The following is a 19918-nucleotide window of genomic DNA, read 5'->3' as shown; positions in this document are numbered from 1 at the left end:
AATGTTAATACATAGTAAAAAAAGTTTGTGCAATTCAATAGCTTTTCATACCATTCAATAAAATATTCATGTGTTATATAAAATGTGTTCATGAGATTTAAAAAATGTTTATACGGTGCAAATAGTTAATAAAAGGTTCGTGCGATCTAAAAAAAGGTTCAACCTGTATTTGAGAAATGTTTAACATAATTTTTTTCAAAACATGTGTTTGAAAATAATAGATTATGTATTTTAAAAAAGGTTCAGCGTGTATCAAAAAAGGTTTCACATGTATATGAAAAATGTACAATGTATATTGAAGAAGTAGTCATGTGTTGAAAAATAGAAAAAGAAAAAAAGTAAGGAAACCAATGAAGAAACACAGTAAACCAGTCAAAAAACATGTAGAAGCTTCCAAAACCAGCAATAGAAGCTTCCAAAAACCGGCCATATTGGGCTAGCCCGTGTAGCGAACGCCTACTATGAGACGGAATATCGTCTCCTGTAGGCAAGATATAGCCCTCGCGATATATGTTCCCCTAAAAAACGTACTATAGATATCCTTATAAATCATGGTCTTAAACTGTCAAGCAAATTAGAACTTAACAGCACATAAGATTTGCAGCCTAGGTTGATCTAGCCAGCAAATGGCCACTGAGTTAACTTAGGCCCAAATGCAATAATACGCGTCAAAAGTTGTGCAGAATTGATTGCTCTTCTGCCTATAGCTTCGATTTAAGCACTCTCATCCGGCACAATCGGTGTGATCATCAGCCCTTGCCTTTCACCCCCTACCCTACCCAGTCTTGAGCCACCTTGATCGTCTGGATTGTGCCCCCCTGCAGTGTAGCAGGCAAAAAAATTTCCTTAAAAAAATGAGTCGCAGGGTCAGTGCATGGGATAACTAACTGTAAATTATCAAGTTGCTAATGCGAAGTCGGTGGAAAGAAATTATATGTCCACCCAGCCTCCCCAACTTGCTAATCATCCCGAATTCACTGGCGGAGCTCCCAGTCAAGGTTCGTGTTTGGCACTCGTTGATTGTGGTGCTCCTGTGTCGCGCCGTGGGTTTGCTATGCACGCCGGTGCGGTGCGTTAGGTTGCTCGCAAGTCTTGGTATTGGGATCCCTTGATGAAACCCCACAACTACTTGTGTCTTTCGTGGTGATGGTCCTCTTAGTCTGCTAGGTATGTCCTGCCTTATGTTGAGTGTCTTGTTCTTCTCCTTTCTTGTAACCTTGTTACTTGTATGGTTTTCGGCCCGGTTTTCCTATAAACGGGTCAACTTGTTCAGGTTTTCGATCCGGTTTTCTTGATAAACTGGATCACTCTCCTGGCATGATGGCCACTTTGAGTAATATATTCAGGTGGAGGGACTGTCGGTGTCAAAATCGGTGGATCTCGGGTAGGGGGTCCCGAACTGTGCGTCTAAGGTCGATGGTAACAGGAGACAGGGGACACGATGTTTACCCAGGTTCGGGCCCTCTCTATGGAGGTAATACCCTACTTCCTGCTCGATTGATCTTGATGGATATGAGTATTACAAGAGTTGATCTACCACGAGATCGTAATGGCTAAACCCTAGAAGTCTAGCCTGTATGACTATGGTAATGAGTATATCCCTCCGGACTAAGTCCTCCGGTTTATATAGACACCGAGAGGATCTAGGGTTACACAAGGTCGGTTACAAAGAAAGGAATCTACATATTCGGTCGCCAAGCTTGCCTTCCATGCCAAGGAGAGCCCCATCTGGACAACGGGGCAGTCTTTGGTCTTCGCATCTTGACAGCCCATCAGTCCGGCCCATGGCTAACAGGCCGGACGCCCGAGGACCCCTTAGTCCAGGACTCCCTCAGTAGCCCCTGAACCTGGCTTCAATGACAAGGTATCCGGCGCGTAGATCTGTCTTCGTCATTGCAAGGCGGGTTCCTCCTTCCGAACTCCAAAATAGTCTTTGGATGTACCGATGTGTCCAGACCTGTAACACACACCGCACACAACCGTAGAGAGAATATAATATTTCACGAATCCTATCCGCCGACAACTTTTTGTAACATGACATCACGTCTGTCCGGTCATGATTTCAAACCGTTTTCCGACTGCAGCCCCACATTTCGAGACGCGGTTGCCATTGGCACGTCTTGTCAAAGCAGAGATCGTGTCCCCTCATTGCGGGATTCTCATCAATACGGGTATGGGTAACCCAACCGTGCCGTTTATACAGCCCTTGGGAATAGGCGGGTTCTAAGGCGAGTGAGGAGGCGCTTGATATTCGCGATTCTTTATAAGGGGATAAGAATTCACCCTTGTCTACTCATGCCTTCTCCTTCCTCTGCCCTTCCATCCTTGAGCTCCAGCGCCCAAGCTCTAGCTTTCCCGAGAAAGCACTCCAACCATGTCCGGATCTGGAGCTGCAGGCAAGTGGATGGCCTCCTCCGTTAAGAAGAAAGATATCAAGGAGCTCCGAGAGGCCGGATACCTGGCCAAGGAGATCATTCACCGACTTCCAGCCAAGGGATAGATCGTCCCTACCCCCGAGCCTCATGAGAGGGTGGTGTTCCTCGCGCATTTTGTCCGCAGGCTGGGATTCCCTCTCCACCCGTTTGTCCGCTTCACTTCCTTTCTATGCTGGCTGGATGGCTTGTCCATGCATATTATGAACGAAAAGTGTGAACCGGATATAATTTGAATTTACGGACTTTGTCCAGTCACTGGTGGACCCTTGCATCCCTTATCCCCAAACTTCAACTAAAAGCTGTAAATTATTATCAACCACCAATTGTAAATTATCAAACTGCAAATGTGAAACGAGAGGAGTGTAAGCATACCTTCCGCATTGGGAGTTTCAGGACCGCTGTTTGCATATGAGGCTTTTAGGCATGCATCAGGTGAAAGGTTTTTATGCAGGCATCACAACTCGTTCATAGTTTGTCAAGATTAAAACTTGGTAAATGTTCAAAAAAGTGAAGTGGTCTAGTACTCTATGCTGATGCTACCAATCATTACTAACAAAATTGCAGTCGCATGTCCCCTAGGCCTGAAACAATAGTGCACTGCTTATGTATGAAGGAGAAATTAATGGCTGCTCATGAGGTGTGAGTCACCTTATTCCAGACCGATCAGTCATAGCATTGGCATCAGTAGTGTCAAATGAATGTCCTTGTCACTCGATTGCCCTCCGCGTTGAGCTCAAGTGTGGGCAGGAAAGCCATGGCCAGGCCGTCAACGGCGACAGTGGCTTCATCATACACGAGATGCATCCTAGTAGTTTCCTTACTTTCGGTGGACACGAGCTGCAGTCTAATTTTGCTTCTGATTAATCCAGAAGGAGAAGGAGCCAAGTGATCTGCAGCAGTACTAGTTGAGATCATATCCAGCACATAGTATGGTGAGATCAACACTTAAAATTCCATTGTGCTGCAATAGTCTGAATCATGTTACATAAGTGTTGGGTTCACAAAGCTCTGTTACTACTATGTGTTCTAGTCATGTGCAGCAGTTTGACATTCCTCAAAATTTAGTCATGAGGACCCTGTAATGCAACGGAGATTGACAACGGTAACGGAGAACCGTGGCAGCGTAATTTTTATAAAATACTAGATGAATGCTTTTATCCACATGATTTCAAACACTCAAAATATGTATGTAATTTAAACAATACACTACTAGGCGATCCGAGTAAAAAAAGAGCAGATGTCACTTGTTAATTTTCTTTCTCTTAGTAACTCATATATTAGATGAAGCAGTCCATACTTGATGTGTTTCAAATAAACACGAGGAGATTTCAAAAGTAAATTGTTATTAGTACACCATATATAATTGCTTAAGGGAAAACTGCCTTAAATAAACAACAAATTTTTTTTTTTTGAAGTGGGGACTAAAAATGTCAGTGTGGTACAGTACAGTTACGCTTACCGGAGTGACCGGCGGCTGCACCTCTACGCCCGTCGCCGGCTTCGCAGCGAAGGCACCTTACCCCGCCTCTCCGGCTGCCCCTTCTCCTGCTCACGCGGCAGCCTGGAACAGACTGACCCCTCCACGGCGGCGTGGAAATCCGGAGAGCGATGAGCTCGGGGCAGAGGAGAAGGGAGTAGCCGCTTGGCAGGAAGAGGAAGGCGGCGGCGGAAATCTCTCGCTGGGATTTGGGGATGGGACCGAGGGTAGCCACGGCCATGGGAAGGGAAAAGAAGATGAGGTCTCTCTCGCATTCACCGGGCCCTGAAAGGGGGCTATAATGGGCCTGACATTGTACAGCCCATCAGGACAACTTATTTATTTATTTTTGAAATACCCCTCAAAAAATTGTTTTTAAAATAATCGAAAACTGAGAGTACATAATGCAACCAAGAACAATTTCCTATTTTATCCATCAGATTTTCAAAGAAAAAAAGATTAACATTTTACTCATCTTGCAGCTAATTAGACATTAGTGGGCGACTTAAAGGGACAATCCAAGTAAATGCTTGAGAATACCAAGATTGGACTTAGAAAATAACGGGTGTAAAATACACCCATCAAATGTCATCATGCTTAAGCATTGATCGTTCTCGAGTAAGAAATATCAGTAAGGAACTTAAAATTTAACCTTGAGATTCAAAAGAGGTTAGCGTTCACATGTGAGTGATATTGATACGTCTAGATCGCCCTCCACATTGGTCCACACAGAAAATTAGTTAAGGTAGAAGCACCTGCAAGGTTTGGACACGACGCCCCTCCTCTGCTCAATGTCTAGGGCACAACCCAGCACGACAACGAACCGAGGCTTTGCCACTTCGTGTCTGCTTCGAGCGATGTTGTGCCGCCATTGGCTTAGACTCGAGAGCTCCAAACTGGACCATGATTAGAGGAGGAGGAAAGGCTAGGTGAGGAGGTTAGGATCAGATTAGAGGAGTGAGTACAAGTTTGGGACATAGAAGGGAGATGAAAAGATTAGGATGGAGGGATCGAAAGGGAAATGGATCGGGGTAACAACGAGGAAGTGTGGGAGATGATTCTAGCAGATCCCTTAGTAGAATCCCGACGAGGTAAGCAAATCGGAAGGAAAACATGAGACCGGATTTACCAAGGTTCAGGCCCTCCTTATAGGTATAAAACCCTACTCCTGCTCGTGTGTATATTGCGATTGGGGTGTACAAAGTACATGTAGTACCGAGAGATTGTCTCTTCAGTTGTTTTATCAACTAGCTCGACCCCGACTTATGTAAGATACCGGAGGGCCCTAGGTTTACATGGACATATATCAAATTAATTTCATCATTCATATATGTACTCATATCATCCAATCCATATTAACCTAGCTAAATATATAGCAAATAACAATATTATAACAACTACTAACTACAAACAATTAACCACTAAACATTTCTTATTTTTATCTAAATAAAAAAATTGTGAAGGTTGAGCTCATCACCTTGGTTTGTTGCCTAATGTTGGTGGGTGATAGCCAGTATGGAGGAGGTAGTTCGGGCCACATGTGGGGATTCGGCTGGAGTGTGCCGTCGGGGGGAAGGAGCGGGGTGGCTGTGGGAGACGATCGGAGGAGCAGCGGCCGAGGTGCGGGCAGGTGTGGGCGTCGCGATGGTGGAGGGGAGGAGGGGAAGGCGGTGGGGGGGATCTGTATGTGCAAGAAATATTTTAGTTCAGATTAGCCGCAACTCGTACCTATATATGGAAACTCTTTGACGAGTGCCTATGGTCGGGAACTCCGCGAAATAATCACATGGTGAAAAGGAAAAAATAAACGATTGCGAAAACTATGCCGAGTGTCGTAACCCGGGAGGTCGGCAAGCGCGGCCTGCCGTAACAGAGTACACAACAACTGCCATTGTCGCCACATGGCACAAACTTGGCCAAATCCGTCCTGCCAGGAACTCGACATATTTAGTATAAGCTCAGTTCATTTTGTTTGCCGAGTTCCCTTTACCTGGTTTCTCAGCAACAACACGCTTCTGTTGAGTCGGGCACGTTGCCGAGAACCGTACTTGGCTTACATTGTTTTGCCGAGCTTCCGCAGTTTGTTTTTCGGCAAAAATAATGGCACTTGGCAATGACTAATTTTCGAGTAGTGGGGAATGAATTTTTTAATTTAGATATTTTTGTGTAATCTCATAGTGTACGGTGGGGGTATGAAATATCAAGTTTTCCAAGGCACTTAGGATTAAGAAACAATGTTGACTTTAATACCCTTGTTTACATAAATTTAATATTTCATTAGAAGGACTTCTCCATATTGATGGTGAGTAAAATTCAGAGGGGTAATTAAGTACCTGTCTTCAGGAACCTGACGGTGGAGGAAGACGAGCGGCTCACCCCGAACGGGATGACCGCTCCATCTGGTGCGCCGGTGAGCTCGCTGGCCGCTCTGGTCTGGGCCATGGAGGGGACGGAGGGCGACGACCAGGCGCAGAAGCAGAAGTGGTGGGCATTCCGCTCGCGACGCCGCTTCCCCACCGGCCCGGAGGAGTTTGTGGTGGGGGCGGTGATGGCCATCCCCACCCCAGGAACGCGCTGGGTATCGATCCAGATCGAAGACAGCGAGGCGGATTCGGAGGAGGAACAGAGAGATCTGGGAGCAAGCTCAAGTCAGAAGATGGAGAGGCGAGGGGGAGAGAAGAAGATGAAGGAGAAGAACTACACCCCGCACAGATCTCCGCGCTTCCTCCGCAGGTCGCCGCGTCTTCAGGAGGCGGCCAAGTTCGCGGCGGAGGACTAGGCTTCTCCCTTGCCGGCAGCCGCTTCTGGCTGCTGGCTGGGGAGGAGTCTGGTGAGGAGGACGGCGCCTCATCAGGTCCGAGAGGTAAAATTACGATATCTTAGAAGTATTTTTTGAATGCATGCCAAAACGAAATGACTATTAGTCATAGGAAAGGCAGTAAGAAAAAAATGAAAAAAGAAATCATGAAAATGGATTGTATGGATAATGTAGATGAACAAAATCAGAATAGGAGAAGCTCGAATGGTGTGGGGGAAAAAGTGATTGGGGAAATTACTGAAAATAATAGGGATATTATGGATGGTACATTGGTCATACCCTAAACCCTTAAACCCTAAACTTTTGGTCTGAGACAGGTTTAGACACTGATATCATGGTTGTTTCCAATTGTGAGATTAATACTGTCATCGACAGTAGAATCACAAAAAAGCAACCTGTAAGAAAAGTTATTCCTAATGATACCTTGGAAAATTGGGCCCTGGATCTGAGCCCAACTAGAGGACATTCAGGCCCAAGTGAGGTGGATACGGGGAGTGAAAATACACTTTCAGGCTCCTTCTCCCACCTTAATTCCAACCCCGAACTATATATAAAAGGCAAAGATGGAGGGGAGCCAGAGTTAGGGTTTACCAGTGCGCCGTTGGGGGAGAAGAAAACATGGATCAATTTGGATGAAGATTTGGTGGAGGAGGTGGTCATTTCAATAGGGGGAGAGAGATGGGTGGTAGTACAGAAGAAAAGAGGAAGGGGATAATTACCACAAAAACTAGATGCCGTGGGAGGAGAGGAGAGATCTTGCTAGAGGGAGAGAGAACTGGAGGACTCAAGAGAGACAGGAAACAAGACAAGATTCAACAGCCAGAGGAGAAGCTGAAGATGGAGAGATTGCTAACAGCAAGAACAAGGGAAAAGAAGAAGAGACTAGAGCTGGCCAGGGAGATTCTGTTGGATCTCAAGGAAAAGGAGGGCAAGATCTGTTACAACAGCAACAGGTGCTGCTCAATGCTTTGTTAGCGCAAATCTCACAAGGTAACCTTCTCCCTGGTAATGAGGTCAATTTTAGACCTGGATCTAGCACTGGACAGACTCAGGGTGCTGCTGATTCCAGAGTAAGTGAAGCAAACAAGATAAATCCAGAGCCCAGGAATCAGGGGAAACAGGGGAGAGAGGCCTTGATGGTGAATAATGGAGGAGGAACACAAGGACAGAGAGGATTTAGTGCCAATGACAGAGAACAGTATAACAACAGAAATGCATTGGATGGGGGGAGGCCAGGAATTGGAGGAGTGAACATGGTGCTTTGTAATAAATGCAAGGATTCGAATCACCTGACAAAAGACTGCCCCCTTGGGCACTGTGTGATTTGTGGAAAAAAGAACCATGTCACTGATGACTGCAACTGGTTGAAGCAGATTAAGCCAGTTCCTAAGTTTGTGGGGTATGCAGCCAGGGGGCTTGGGGTGTTGCCGGTACAAAGTGCTAAGGAAGCTCTGGAGGTTGAAAATCCAAACCCAATGGCCATAATAACTGTTGTGTCTGGAGAGATCAATGAAACACAGTGGATAGGCAGATTGCACTATATATATATTCAACTGGAACTGGCAATGGAGATGCAAAAAACATGGAGAAAATGCCTTTTTGGTTAGATTCCCAAACAAAGGAAGACTTATGGAACTGAACAAGTGCAAAGATTTTACACTGCTGGGATCAGGTGCTGTGATTAATGTGAAGGGATGGAGTTTTGACTCACAGGCTGTTGGTAAACTTCACACTGTTTGGGTCCAGTTTGGGAAGGTACCTGAATGTTTTAGGCATTTTTTGGGATATATGTGAGGTAGCTGCAACTCTTGGGCCAGTGCTGAAATTGACACGAATACAATTACTAAAGAGAAGATTAGAGCTAAGGTGGGAATACGAGACTGAAAAAATACCATCCTACACTGAGATTACTGACAAAGAGCTGATGATCTATAGGATTGTACCAGAACTAGAGAATGTGGTGGAAATGGGATGGTATTGAGAACATAAGAGACAGGTGATTAAGGGAACAGATGCAGACAATAGTGAAGGAGACATGAGAAAGAGACACAAAGGAGAGGATGATAATGTGATTGGAAATAAAGAGATGATCTCACTGGGAAGCCTAGGAGTGACACAATTTGAGGAGCTGAAGAAGAAGAATGAGGAGATTACTATGATACAAAAAGAGCAAAACTTGGAGATGGAGGCAGGGAAAAAGGTAGAAGCTAATCTGGATATGATTATGAAAAAAGTGATAGAGCTGGAAGAAGACAAAGCAAGACAGAAAGCCATCAGAATGAAAGAGGAGAAAAAGATCATGGATCTAGAGCAAGATAAGAAAGTTCTCATGGATCTTATTAACAAGCAGCAGGGAATGATTGCCAGGTGTGTTGATAAAATTGAGATGTGGGAAACAAGGGAGAAAGAATTGGAGGAGATCACTGATGGTGATCTAAGAATTATGGACACTGATAGAAAGGAAGATGAGCACAACAACTACAATGGGGCAGTGGATTATAATGCTAGTAAGGAGTCTATCTCCTTTGGCACAAAAGTGGGTGTAAAAACAGGGAACAATGATACAGAAAATAGTGACACTATGTTGGAAGAACAACTTAGAAGATGTGGGAGATTGGTAGACAAACAAGATGCTAAAATTGAGGAGCTGGACAAGGAAAGAGCTGTTGCCAAAGATAACTATGGTAAGATACATAATCTAAATTGTCATGATCTTTCCTTATTAGCTATGGCAGACAAGATTGGAATTGACCTAGGTTTCTCTATTAACATGGTTGAGACTAATTTAGATATCATAGCTAAGATGGAGCAATGCAGAAAAGAATTCTATTTACAACATATTTGTCAAAAGAGAAGAGGAAGGTCAACATGATGGACCTAACCTCAGTGACATTGGGGATGTTCATCTCAAGGAATTATGTTCTGATGAAGATCATTCTGATGCTGAATTAGAAATGGATCATTTTACACATCTCAAAAATTTCTTTTCTAAGACAAAAAAGACTAGCTCGAACTCACCAGGGTTCTCCTGTGGGAAGACAGCTAGTGTGCTTGGGGGGAAAAGGAAAACTTATAAAAATAAAGTAAAATGATAGGTATGTTCTGGAATGTTAGTGGGATTGGAAAGGACAACAAGAAATTTTTTATTAGAGAAAATATAAATAATAGAAAACTGGATTTTATTGGGATCCAGGAAACTATTAAAGATAATTTTTCCAAAACTGAACTACACAATCTGTGTGGTGGGAGAAATTTTGAATGGAAATGGTCCCAACCAAGGGGGAGATCTGGCGGGATCCTAGTGAGGATTAATTGTGACAATTTTGATATCATCAATGTGAAAATTGGGGTTTATTTTGTAAGAATTCTGGTGTCTGACAAAAAAGCAAATTTGAATGGAATCTTATAGTGGTTTATGGAGATGCTCAGACTACTGGCAAAAATGCATATCTAGCTGAATTGTCTAGAGTATATCAAAGCAACTCCTCCATGCCAATGATGATAGGAGGTGATTTTAATGTTATCAGAAAAAGTGATGAAAAAAACAAACCCACTGGCAATGATCATTGGAGCTTTGTTTTTAATGCCATCATTGAACAAGCTGGTTTGAGGGAGCTACCCTTGGGTGGGAAAAAATATACTTGGGCCAATAATCAAAGTGACCCCACATATGAAAAGTTAGACAGAGTTCTCATCTGTCCTGATTGGGAAGAACATTACCCTTTAACTACTGTACAAGCTTTAGAAAGAGAATTATCTCACCACACACCATTGACAGTAGACTCTGGAGAGAAATGAACAATAATGCAATATTTAGATTTGAAAATTCCTGGATGCTTAAAGAAGGATTTAAAGAATATGTATATAAAGTGTGGAATGTCCAAATAATAGGAAACAACATAGAGAGATGTCAAAAAAAACTGATAATATTTAGACAAAAGGTGAGAGGATGGATCCTGAACTCAGATGCATTATGCAGGAAACTGAAAAAAGATATCATATGTAAACTGGATGAGATAGATAAGAGGACAAAATTAATATGAATGTTTGCTGCTGATAGAATTGAACAAAAAGAACTAAGGGTCCAATTAGGGAGACTAATGAAACAGGAGGAGATGAAGTGGTTGCAAAGATACAAAGACAGAGAGATCAAAGATGGAGATAATAATACCAAGTACTATCATGCCAAAGTGAATGGGAGAAGGAGAAAGAACATAATATTCTCACTAAGTCAAGATGAGGGAGAGATAGAGGGGGATGAGGAATTGATCAAATATATCACTAAATTTTACAAATACCTATTTGGCCAACCTGAAGTCTCTACTGTAAACTTAAACATTCAAGATGCTCCTGGCATCACAGAAGAACAAGCCAGAGCTTTGGTTGAACCTTTTAGTATGCAAGAATTGCATGAAGTAGTCTTTAATATGGAGAAAAAATAAAATTCCTAGACCAGATGGCTTACCCATTGAATTTTACCAGAATTTCTGGGATTTAATAAAATGGGAGCTTAAAGGATTACTGGATGATTTTCACTCTGGTGAACTGGATATATCTAGGCTGAACTATGGGATTATCACCCTAGTACCCAAAGTCAAAGATGCCAGACAAATATGGAAATTTAGACCTATTTGCTTACTTAATGCGAGCTTCAAAATAATCACTAAAGTGTTAATGAATAGACTTAGCAAGGTGATCAGACCAATTATTTCCCCAAATCAAACAACCTTTATAAAAGGGAGATATATAATGGAGGGTGTAGTAGTGTTACATGAAGCCTTAAATACAATACATAAAAAGAAACAAAGTGACCTCCTTTTTAAGCTGGACTTTGAAAAAGAATATGACAAGATCAAGTGGCCCTTTGTGTATAAAATGATGAAACTTAATTTTTTTCCTGATAAATGATAAGAGGACATGTTGGGGTTAATGTAAATGATAAAATTGGGCCATATTTTAAAACATTCAAAGGGCTAAGACAAGGAGACTCCCTATCACCCTTACTATTTGACATTGCTGCAGATGCCTTAGCCATTATATTGGACAAAGCTATGCAGGAAGGTTTTGTAAAAGGGGTACTTTCTGAATTGAAAAACTGTGAAGTAAATATGCTGCAATATGCAGATGATACAATTTTCTTACTACAAGATGATGAAGATAGTGCAAAAAATCTGAAGTTCATACTGACAGCATTTGAACAGATGTCTGGATTGACCATAAATTTTCATAAGAGTGAAATCTTTTTGTTTGGAGAGGCAGTTAACAAGACTAGGACATACCAGGAGATCTTTACATGTGAGGTGGGAAGAATACCCATTAAATACTTAGGATTGCCAGTAGCTAATGTTAGGTTGGGAATAAATTCTGGAAGGGAGTTACAGAAAAAATTGAGAAAAGGTGTGCATGATGGCAGGGTAGGCTCCTCAATATGGCTGGGAGAGTAACTCTAGTACAGGCATGCCTTACCAACATACCACTATTCATGATGTCTTTCTATCCTCTCCCTGTTGGGGTAAGGAAGAAAGCTGATTTCTTTAGAGCCAGACTTGTGTGCCAAGAAGATGAAAACAAGAACAAATACCATCTAGTTAACTGGAAAACATGCTGTCTACCAAAAGAACAGGGGGGCCTTGGGATTATTAACTTAGATATTATGAACAAGGCCCTGCTAGCTAAATGCTTATGGAAATTGGAAACTGAATCAGGAACATGGGTGAATATTCTGAAAAACAAATACATACAACACAAATGTTTGTCTGGGATGGAAAAAGAAACCTGGGGATTCCCAGTTCTGGAGCAGCCTGATGGGAGTCAAAAAATATATATTTCCAACATGCTAAGATGATGATTGTGGATGGAAATGAAAGTAGATTTTGGGAACACTGGTGGGTAGGGTCTAGACCTCTAAAAGACCTATACCTAGGCTGTATAATATCAGCTTTGACCACAACATTTCAGTGGCAGAAGCTGTGAGCAGAGGGTGGCAGGGGTTTAGCTTTAGGAGAAATTTGAATGGAGAAACAACTGAACTTTGGAACAGTCTGAAACAAAGATGTGAGGAGGTAAGGATGCATGGGGGGAAAGATCAACCCCTGTGGATGCTTACTAAAAGTAGAAAGTTCTCAGTTAAATCTCTATATTCCTTTCTGATAAATGATGGGGGTGGGATTTCCACACAAATTCTTGTGGAAAACTAACATCCCATAAAAAATTAAAATGTTCTTTTGGCTTTTGGTCAGAAGAAGCATTTTGTCAAAATATAACTTGATCAAAAAAGGATGGAAAGGACCAAAAGAATGTGTATACTGTGGAAAGGAAGAAAACACGGATCACTTGTTTTTTGAATGCTCGGCGGCTAGATTGGTCTGGAGCCTGATCAAATGTGATTTTGATCTTAGATGTATCCCAGCTAATCTCAATGACTACCTGGGAGGGTGGCTCAAAACCTTTAAGAAACCAGAGAAAAAAAGTAGTTTTGGTGGGGAGTGCAGCAATTTTCTGGGCTCTCTGGAAATGTAGAAATGATATAATATTCAGATTGAGAAAAATCTATGATCCAATGATTTTCATTCGACTTACGTGCAATTGAATTGTTGATTGGTCGATTTTGCAGAGAAAAAAGCTGGAGGAAAGACTGCTGCAGCTAGGAGCAAAACTAATCGAGTGGGTGGCAAGTGAGATATACAAGGCGATGCAGGGGTGGAGACTGGGAGTTCGGCGGCTGGAGGGCTAACCAGCGAAAAGAAGAACAAGCTTTTCCTCTCTCTGTTTGTTTCGGCTTGTAATCTTGAACTTGCGAGAGAATAACTATTCTGGCAAAATGATGTATGCGATATCGGGCTTTGGTCACAGGGCAATATCCACATTAGTCCCGGTTCAGTCACGAACCGGGACTAATGCGGGCATTGGTCCCGGTTCGTGCGGCCAGGGGCCTGCCGGGCCTCGTGGGGGCATTGGTCCCGGTTCGTCCGGCCTCTTTGGTCCCGGTTGGTGGGACAAACCGGGACCAATGGGCCACGCTCCTGGCCCACCACCCTTTAGTCCCGGTTCATACCACAAACCGGGAGTAAAGGGCTGGTCCTAGTTGCGGCCAGTGTTTAGTCCCACCTCGCCAACCGAAGGGCGCTCAAACCAGTTTATAAGCCCGTCCCTCTCTGCCTTGTTGAGCTCCTCTCAAAGTGAAAATAGATGCCCTTATACAGGGAATTTGACCTAAATTCACAGTAAATTTCTTTGAATTTCATAGAAATTTATTATGAATTTAGGTTGAATTTTCTCTATAGGCGCATCTATGTTCATTTTTTATAGTAAATAAAATAAATAAACCTTAATAAAATAAATAAAAATAAATAAACCTTAATAAAATAAATAAAAATAAATAAACCTTAATAAAATAAAATAAAATAAACTATAGTAACTAAAATAAATAAACCTTAATAAATTAAATAAAAATAGCAGTAGTAAAATAGATAAAAATAGCAGCAGTAAAATAAATAAAAATAAAATAATTAAAGTAAAATACATAAGTAATTAGAAATAAAATAAATAAGTTTTTTGTTGTAAGTAGAAACAAAACAAAACAAATAAAGCAAAAGAGAAAACAAAAAACAGAGAAAAAAAATTATGCCACCTACTTGGCCACCATGGCGTGAATACGACTTGAAACCCATCCATGGGCCAGGATTCAGGCCCGCAGAAGGCCTAGTAGGCCCCACAGGCAAAGAGAACGGTTAGGCCCGAAAGCCTGCAGTTGAGAGGAGCTCGAGAGGGTGGGCGCAGCAGCGCTTATAAACCACTCTCGAGCCCTCTCAACTAGCGAGGTGGGACTAAACTTTTGACGCGGGGCAGCACAAGGCCTTTGGTCCCGGTTGGTGCCACCAACTAGGACTAAAGGAGGCATTGGTCCCGGTTCATGGCACCAACCGAGACCAAAGGCCTTTAGTCCCGGTTGGTGCCACGAACCGGGACCAATGAGTTCCCTATGTATACCCCGTCGCCACAGCAGAGCACTCCACAGTGCTCTGTTTTTTCTGGCCGGCGAGGGGAGGGCATTTGGGTGCTCTAGCTCACCTCCTATGCACATGAGGTGTTCGATGAAATGTCTGAGCCACACTAGTTAATCTTTCTCCTCTCGAAACTCGACCTCCGAGCTCCATTTTCCCCGAGATTTGTCTAGGTTTAGCGGTCCGTCACGTCCCGTCCCCGTCTTCACCGCCGTCGATCGCCCGCGCCGATCTCGTCGCCAGCACCACCGTGGTGAGCCTCTTGTTCTTATCTTCTTTCTGAAAGGAAAAAAAATTCTTACTTTAGATAGATACTTGTCTAATTTTGTTACTTTTATTATTCCTTCTTATTACATAGTGCGATGGTTTTGGTATCCGCCCCCGTCGGCCCTCGTCCTGTCTATGATTCGGATGTGGTATATATATATATATTATATTTTTATAACTATTTGGTTCATTTATTGTTTATGACAAATATGCCGACCAACGTGACATAGATTTTATTTATCTAGGAGGTGGTTGAACCGGAAATTCTAACCGACCCTATTGTCGAGAGGTTAAATTTAGTTGAAGAAGAAAACAATTACTTGAAGGAAAAAATAAAAAAAAATTGAGGAGGAGAAGATGATATTGGAGTTGCATGTTGCGGATGTCGTCGATGATCACAAGATCAAGATGGATGCAATGCGCTTGAAGATTAGAAAGATTAGAAAATATGCCATTCATACCGAGGCTTGGTATCATTATGCCGTTGGATCAATTGTTACCTTGGTTGCGATTATGATCGCATTTGTTTTCGCATTGAAATGTTTTACATAGTTTCAATGTATGGTATAATTAATTAGATGCTCTGGAGAGCTATATATATGTTGTTAGATGAGAACTATGTATGTACTTTGGTTTTAATGTGATGATGAACTTCTATTAATTTGGTCACTTAATTATCTATTCATGATGTTCGGTAATGGTTTTTGACACACTTAATTATATATAATGCACGCAGATGAACCGACAATGGATGTACGGTGACAGACACACCTCCGAGTACATTAAGGGCGTGCATGATTTTCTCGAAGTGGCTGAGGCAAACAAGCAGAATGGTTTTATGTGTTGTCCATGCCCTATATGTGGGAATACGAAGTCTTACTCTGATCGGAAAATCCTTCACACCCACCTGCTTTACAAGGGTTTCATGCCACACTATAATGTTTGGACGAGGCACGGAGAAATAGGGGTTATCATGGAAGACGGCGAAGAAGAAGAGGATGATGACAACTATGTGCCCCCTGAATATGGTGATGCTGCAACGGGGGAAGCTGCTGAAGATCAAGAGGAACCAGTGCCCGATGATGATGATCTCCGCCGGGTCATAGTCGATGCAAGGACGCAATGCGAAAGTCAAAAGGAGAAGCTGAAGTTCGATCGCATGTTAGAGGATCACAAAAAAGGGTTGTACCCCAATTGCGAAGATGGCAACACAAAGCTCGGTACCGTACTGGAATTGCTGCAGTGGAAGGCAGAGAATGCTGTGCCTGACAAAGGATTTGAGAAGCTATTGAAAATATTGAAGAAGAAGCTTCCAAAGGATAACGAATTGCCCGACAGTACATACGCAGCAAAGAAGGTCGTATGCCCTCTAGGATTGGAGGTGCAAAAGATACATGCATGCCCTAATGACTGCATCCTCTACCGCGGTGCGTACAAGGATCTGAACGCATGCCCGGTATGCGGTGCATTGCGGTATAAGATCAGACGAGATGACCCTGGTGATGTTGACGGCCAGCCCCCTAGGAAGAGGGTTCCTGCGAAGGTGATGTGGTATGCTCCTACAATACCATGGTTGAAACATCTGTTCAGAAACGAAGAGCATGCCAAGTTGATGCGATGGCACAGTGAGGACCGTAAGAAAGACGGGAAGTTGAGAGCACCCACTGACGGGTCGCAGTGGAGAAAAATCGAGAGAAAGTACTGGGCTGAGTTTGCAGCTGACCCAAGGAACGTATGGTTTGGTTTAAGCGCGGATGGCATTAATCCTTTCAGGGAGCAGAGCAGCAATCACAGCACCTGGCCCGTGACTCTATGTATGTATAACCTTCCTCCTTGGATGTGCATGAAGCGGAAGTTCATTATGATGGCAGTTCTCATCCAAGGCCCTAAGCAACCCGGCAACGACATTGATGTGTACCTAAGGCCATTAGTTGAAGAACTTTTACAGCTCTGGAATGGAAATGGTTTACGTACGTGGGATGAGCACAAACATGAGAAATTTAACCTGCACGCGTTGCTGTTTGTAACCATCAACGATTGGCCCGCTCTCAGTAACCTTTCAGGACAGACAAACAAGGGATACCACGCATGCACGCACTGTTTAGATGACACTGAAAGTATATACCTGGACAAATGCAGGAAGAATGTGTACCTGGGCCATCGTCGATTTCTTTCGACCAACCATCAATGTCGAAAGAAAGGCAAGCATTTCAAAGGCGAGGCAGATCACCGGAAGAAGCCCGCCATGCGTACCGGTGATCACGTACTTGCTATGGTCAATGATTTACACGTAATCTTTGGAAAGGGTCCCGCGGACTAGCTGTTCCGAATGACGCTGAGGGACACGCACCCATGTGGAAGAAGAAATCTATATTTTGGGACCTACCCTACTGGAAAGACCTAGAGGTCCGCTCTTCAATCGACGTGATGCACGTGACGAAGAACCTTTGCGTGAACCTGCTAGGCTTCTTGGGCGTGTATGGGAAGACAAAAGATACACCTGAGGCACGGGAGGACCTGCAACGTTTGCACGAAAAAGACGGCATGCCTCCGAAGCAGTATGAAGGTCCTGCCAGCTACGCTCTTACGAAAGAAGAGAAATAAATCTTCTTTGAATGCCTGCTCAGTATGAAGGTCTCGACTGGCTTCTCGTCGAATATAAAGGGAATAATAAATATGCCAGAGAAAAAGTTCCAGAACCTAAAGTCTCATGACTGCCACGTGATTATGACGCAACTGCTTCCGGTTGCATTGAGGAGGCTTCTACCGAAAACGTCCGATTAGCCATTGTGAAGCTATGTGCATTCCTCAATGCAATCTCTCAGAAGGTGATCGATCCAGAAATCATACCAAGGCTAAGGAGTGATGTGGCGCAATGTCTTGTCAGTTTCGAGCTGGTGTTCCCACCATCCTTCTTCAATATCATGACGCACGTCCTAGTTCATCTAGTCGACGAGATTGTCATTCTGGGGCCCGTATTTCTACACAATATGTTCCCCTTTGAGAGGTTCATGGGAGTCCTAAAGAAATATGTCCGTAACCGCGCTAGGCCAGAAGGAAGCATCTCCATGGGCCATCAAACAGAGGATGTCATTGGGTTTTGTGTTGACTTCATTCCTGGCCTTAAGAAGATAGGTCTCCCTAAATCGCGGTATGAGGGGAGACTGACTGGAAAAGGCACGCTTGGAGGGGGGGACTCAATAATATGCAGGGACGGATATTCTTGGTCTGAAGCACACTACACAGTTCTACAGAACTCTACCTTGGTGACCCCGTATGTCGATGAACACAAGAACAGTCTGCGCTCCAAACACCCGGAGCAGTGTGACGACTGGATTACATGTGAACACATCAGGACTTTCAGCAGTTGGTTGGAAACACGTCTCAGAGGTGACACCACTGTTTGTGATGAGTTGTACTCGTTGTCCAGGGGACCATCTTCGACTGTATTGACTTACAAAGGATACGAGATAAATGGGAATACATTTTACACGATCGCCCAAGATCAAAAGAGCACCAACCAAAACAGCGGTGTCCGCTTTGATGCAGCAACCGAGAGGGGAAAGGACACATATTATGGTTACATAATGGACATATGGGAACTTGACTACGGACATGATTTTAAGATCCCTTTGTTTAAGTGCAAATGGGTCAATCTGTCAGGAGGCGGGGTACAGGTAGACCCACAGTACGGAATGACAACAGTGGATCTGAACAATCTTGGGTACACTGACGAACCGTTCGTCCTAGCCAATGATGTGGCACAGGTTATCTATGTGAAGGACATGTCTACCAGACCGAGGAAAAGAAAAGATAAGTAAGCGAATACATCATACGATGAGCCAAAGCGCCACATAGTTCTTTCAGGAAAAAGGGACATTGTGGGAGTGGAGGGCAAGACAGACATGTCTGAAGATTATGAAAAGTTTCATGAAATTCCTCCCTTCAAAGTCAAGGTTGACCCAAGCATCCTGATAAACGATGAAGATTATCCATGGTTACGGCGCAATAAGCAAATGACACAAGCGAAGAAAAAGTGAAGACTTTCTCCCGCAACTATTATGATGATACCATGCCAACTTTGTAATAGACGAGTATGATACCATTGTCCGTTTTGTACACGAAGTGCATCTATTTTTTGCCGTAACCCTCTCAACTTTCTTGCACATGCTATGTGGATGAAATGATGATACCATGCCAACTTTCAACCTTTTCAGAGTTCATTTGAAATGCTTTTCAATTTTAGGGTCTTATAGCTCAAAATAATTAGTAAATGCATGAAAAATAACAGGCCAAAAATTAAAAATTATGCCACCTACTGGGCCACCACGGCCTGAATACGATTAGAAACCCATCCATGGGCCAGGATTCAGGCCCGCAGAAGGCCCAGTAGGCCCACAGGCATGTACAGAGAGGTTAGGCCCGTAAGCCTGCTTTAGAGAGGAGCTCGACAGCTCAGGCGCACCGCACCTTATAAACAGGTGCGGCTCTCTCTTAGCTAGCGAGGTGGGACTAAACTCACCACCACGCCGCTGTGCAAGGCCATTGGTCCCGGTTGGTGGCACGAACCGGGACCAATTCCACCCTTTGGTCCCGGTTGGTGCCACGAACCGGTACTAATGAGGCTGTGGCCCCACGAGCACCTTTAGTACCGGTTCGTGGCACGAACCGGTACTAGAGTTTCTTACTAAGCAGTTTTTTAGTCCCACCTCGCTAGCTGAGAGGCACTAGGAGCGGTTTATAAGCCCTGAGTGCAGAGACGATGAAGAAGAGGCGCAATGCTCACCTTCACGTTGCTTAGCTTCAAGCCTTGAGGAATAAGGTAGACTGCATGGAGCTATGTGCAGTGCAGTCTACACTATTCCGAAAGGCTTGAAGCTAATCAACGAGCATTGCGCCTCTTTTTTATTTTTAATAA

At 43.5% G+C, this 19918-nt stretch overlaps 1 long non-coding RNA gene and 2 pseudogenes across 2 annotated transcripts; 1 reads left to right on the top strand and 2 right to left on the bottom strand.

Annotated features, from left to right (window-relative positions):
• Positions 1-495: 495 nt before the first annotated feature.
• LOC120976324 (uncharacterized) lies at positions 496-4417 on the bottom strand. Of its 2 annotated transcripts, XR_005771577.3 has the most exons (3): positions 3895-4414; positions 3084-3325; positions 496-818 (listed from the first exon to the last, which is right to left on the bottom strand). It is a non-coding gene; the product is annotated as an uncharacterized lncRNA (long non-coding RNA). The 2 variants fall into 2 exon arrangements; XR_012204004.1 differs by lacking the exon at positions 496-818 and having other exon boundaries at positions 1445-3325; positions 3895-4417.
• A 5111-nt stretch (positions 4418-9528) lies between these two features.
• The window catches only part of LOC120970792 (uncharacterized), a 62386-nt pseudogene continuing 51996 nt past the window's right edge, over positions 9529-19918 (bottom strand).
• On the top strand, positions 9828-13463 carry LOC141020876 (uncharacterized; annotated as a pseudogene).

Source organism: Aegilops tauschii, chromosome 3, assembly GCF_002575655.3.
Source record: "Aegilops tauschii subsp. strangulata cultivar AL8/78 chromosome 3, Aet v6.0, whole genome shotgun sequence".
NCBI lineage: Eukaryota > Viridiplantae > Streptophyta > Magnoliopsida > Poales > Poaceae > Aegilops > Aegilops tauschii.
Note: the sequence above shows the minus strand (reverse complement) of the source record. Positions and strands in the feature narration are given on the sequence as shown.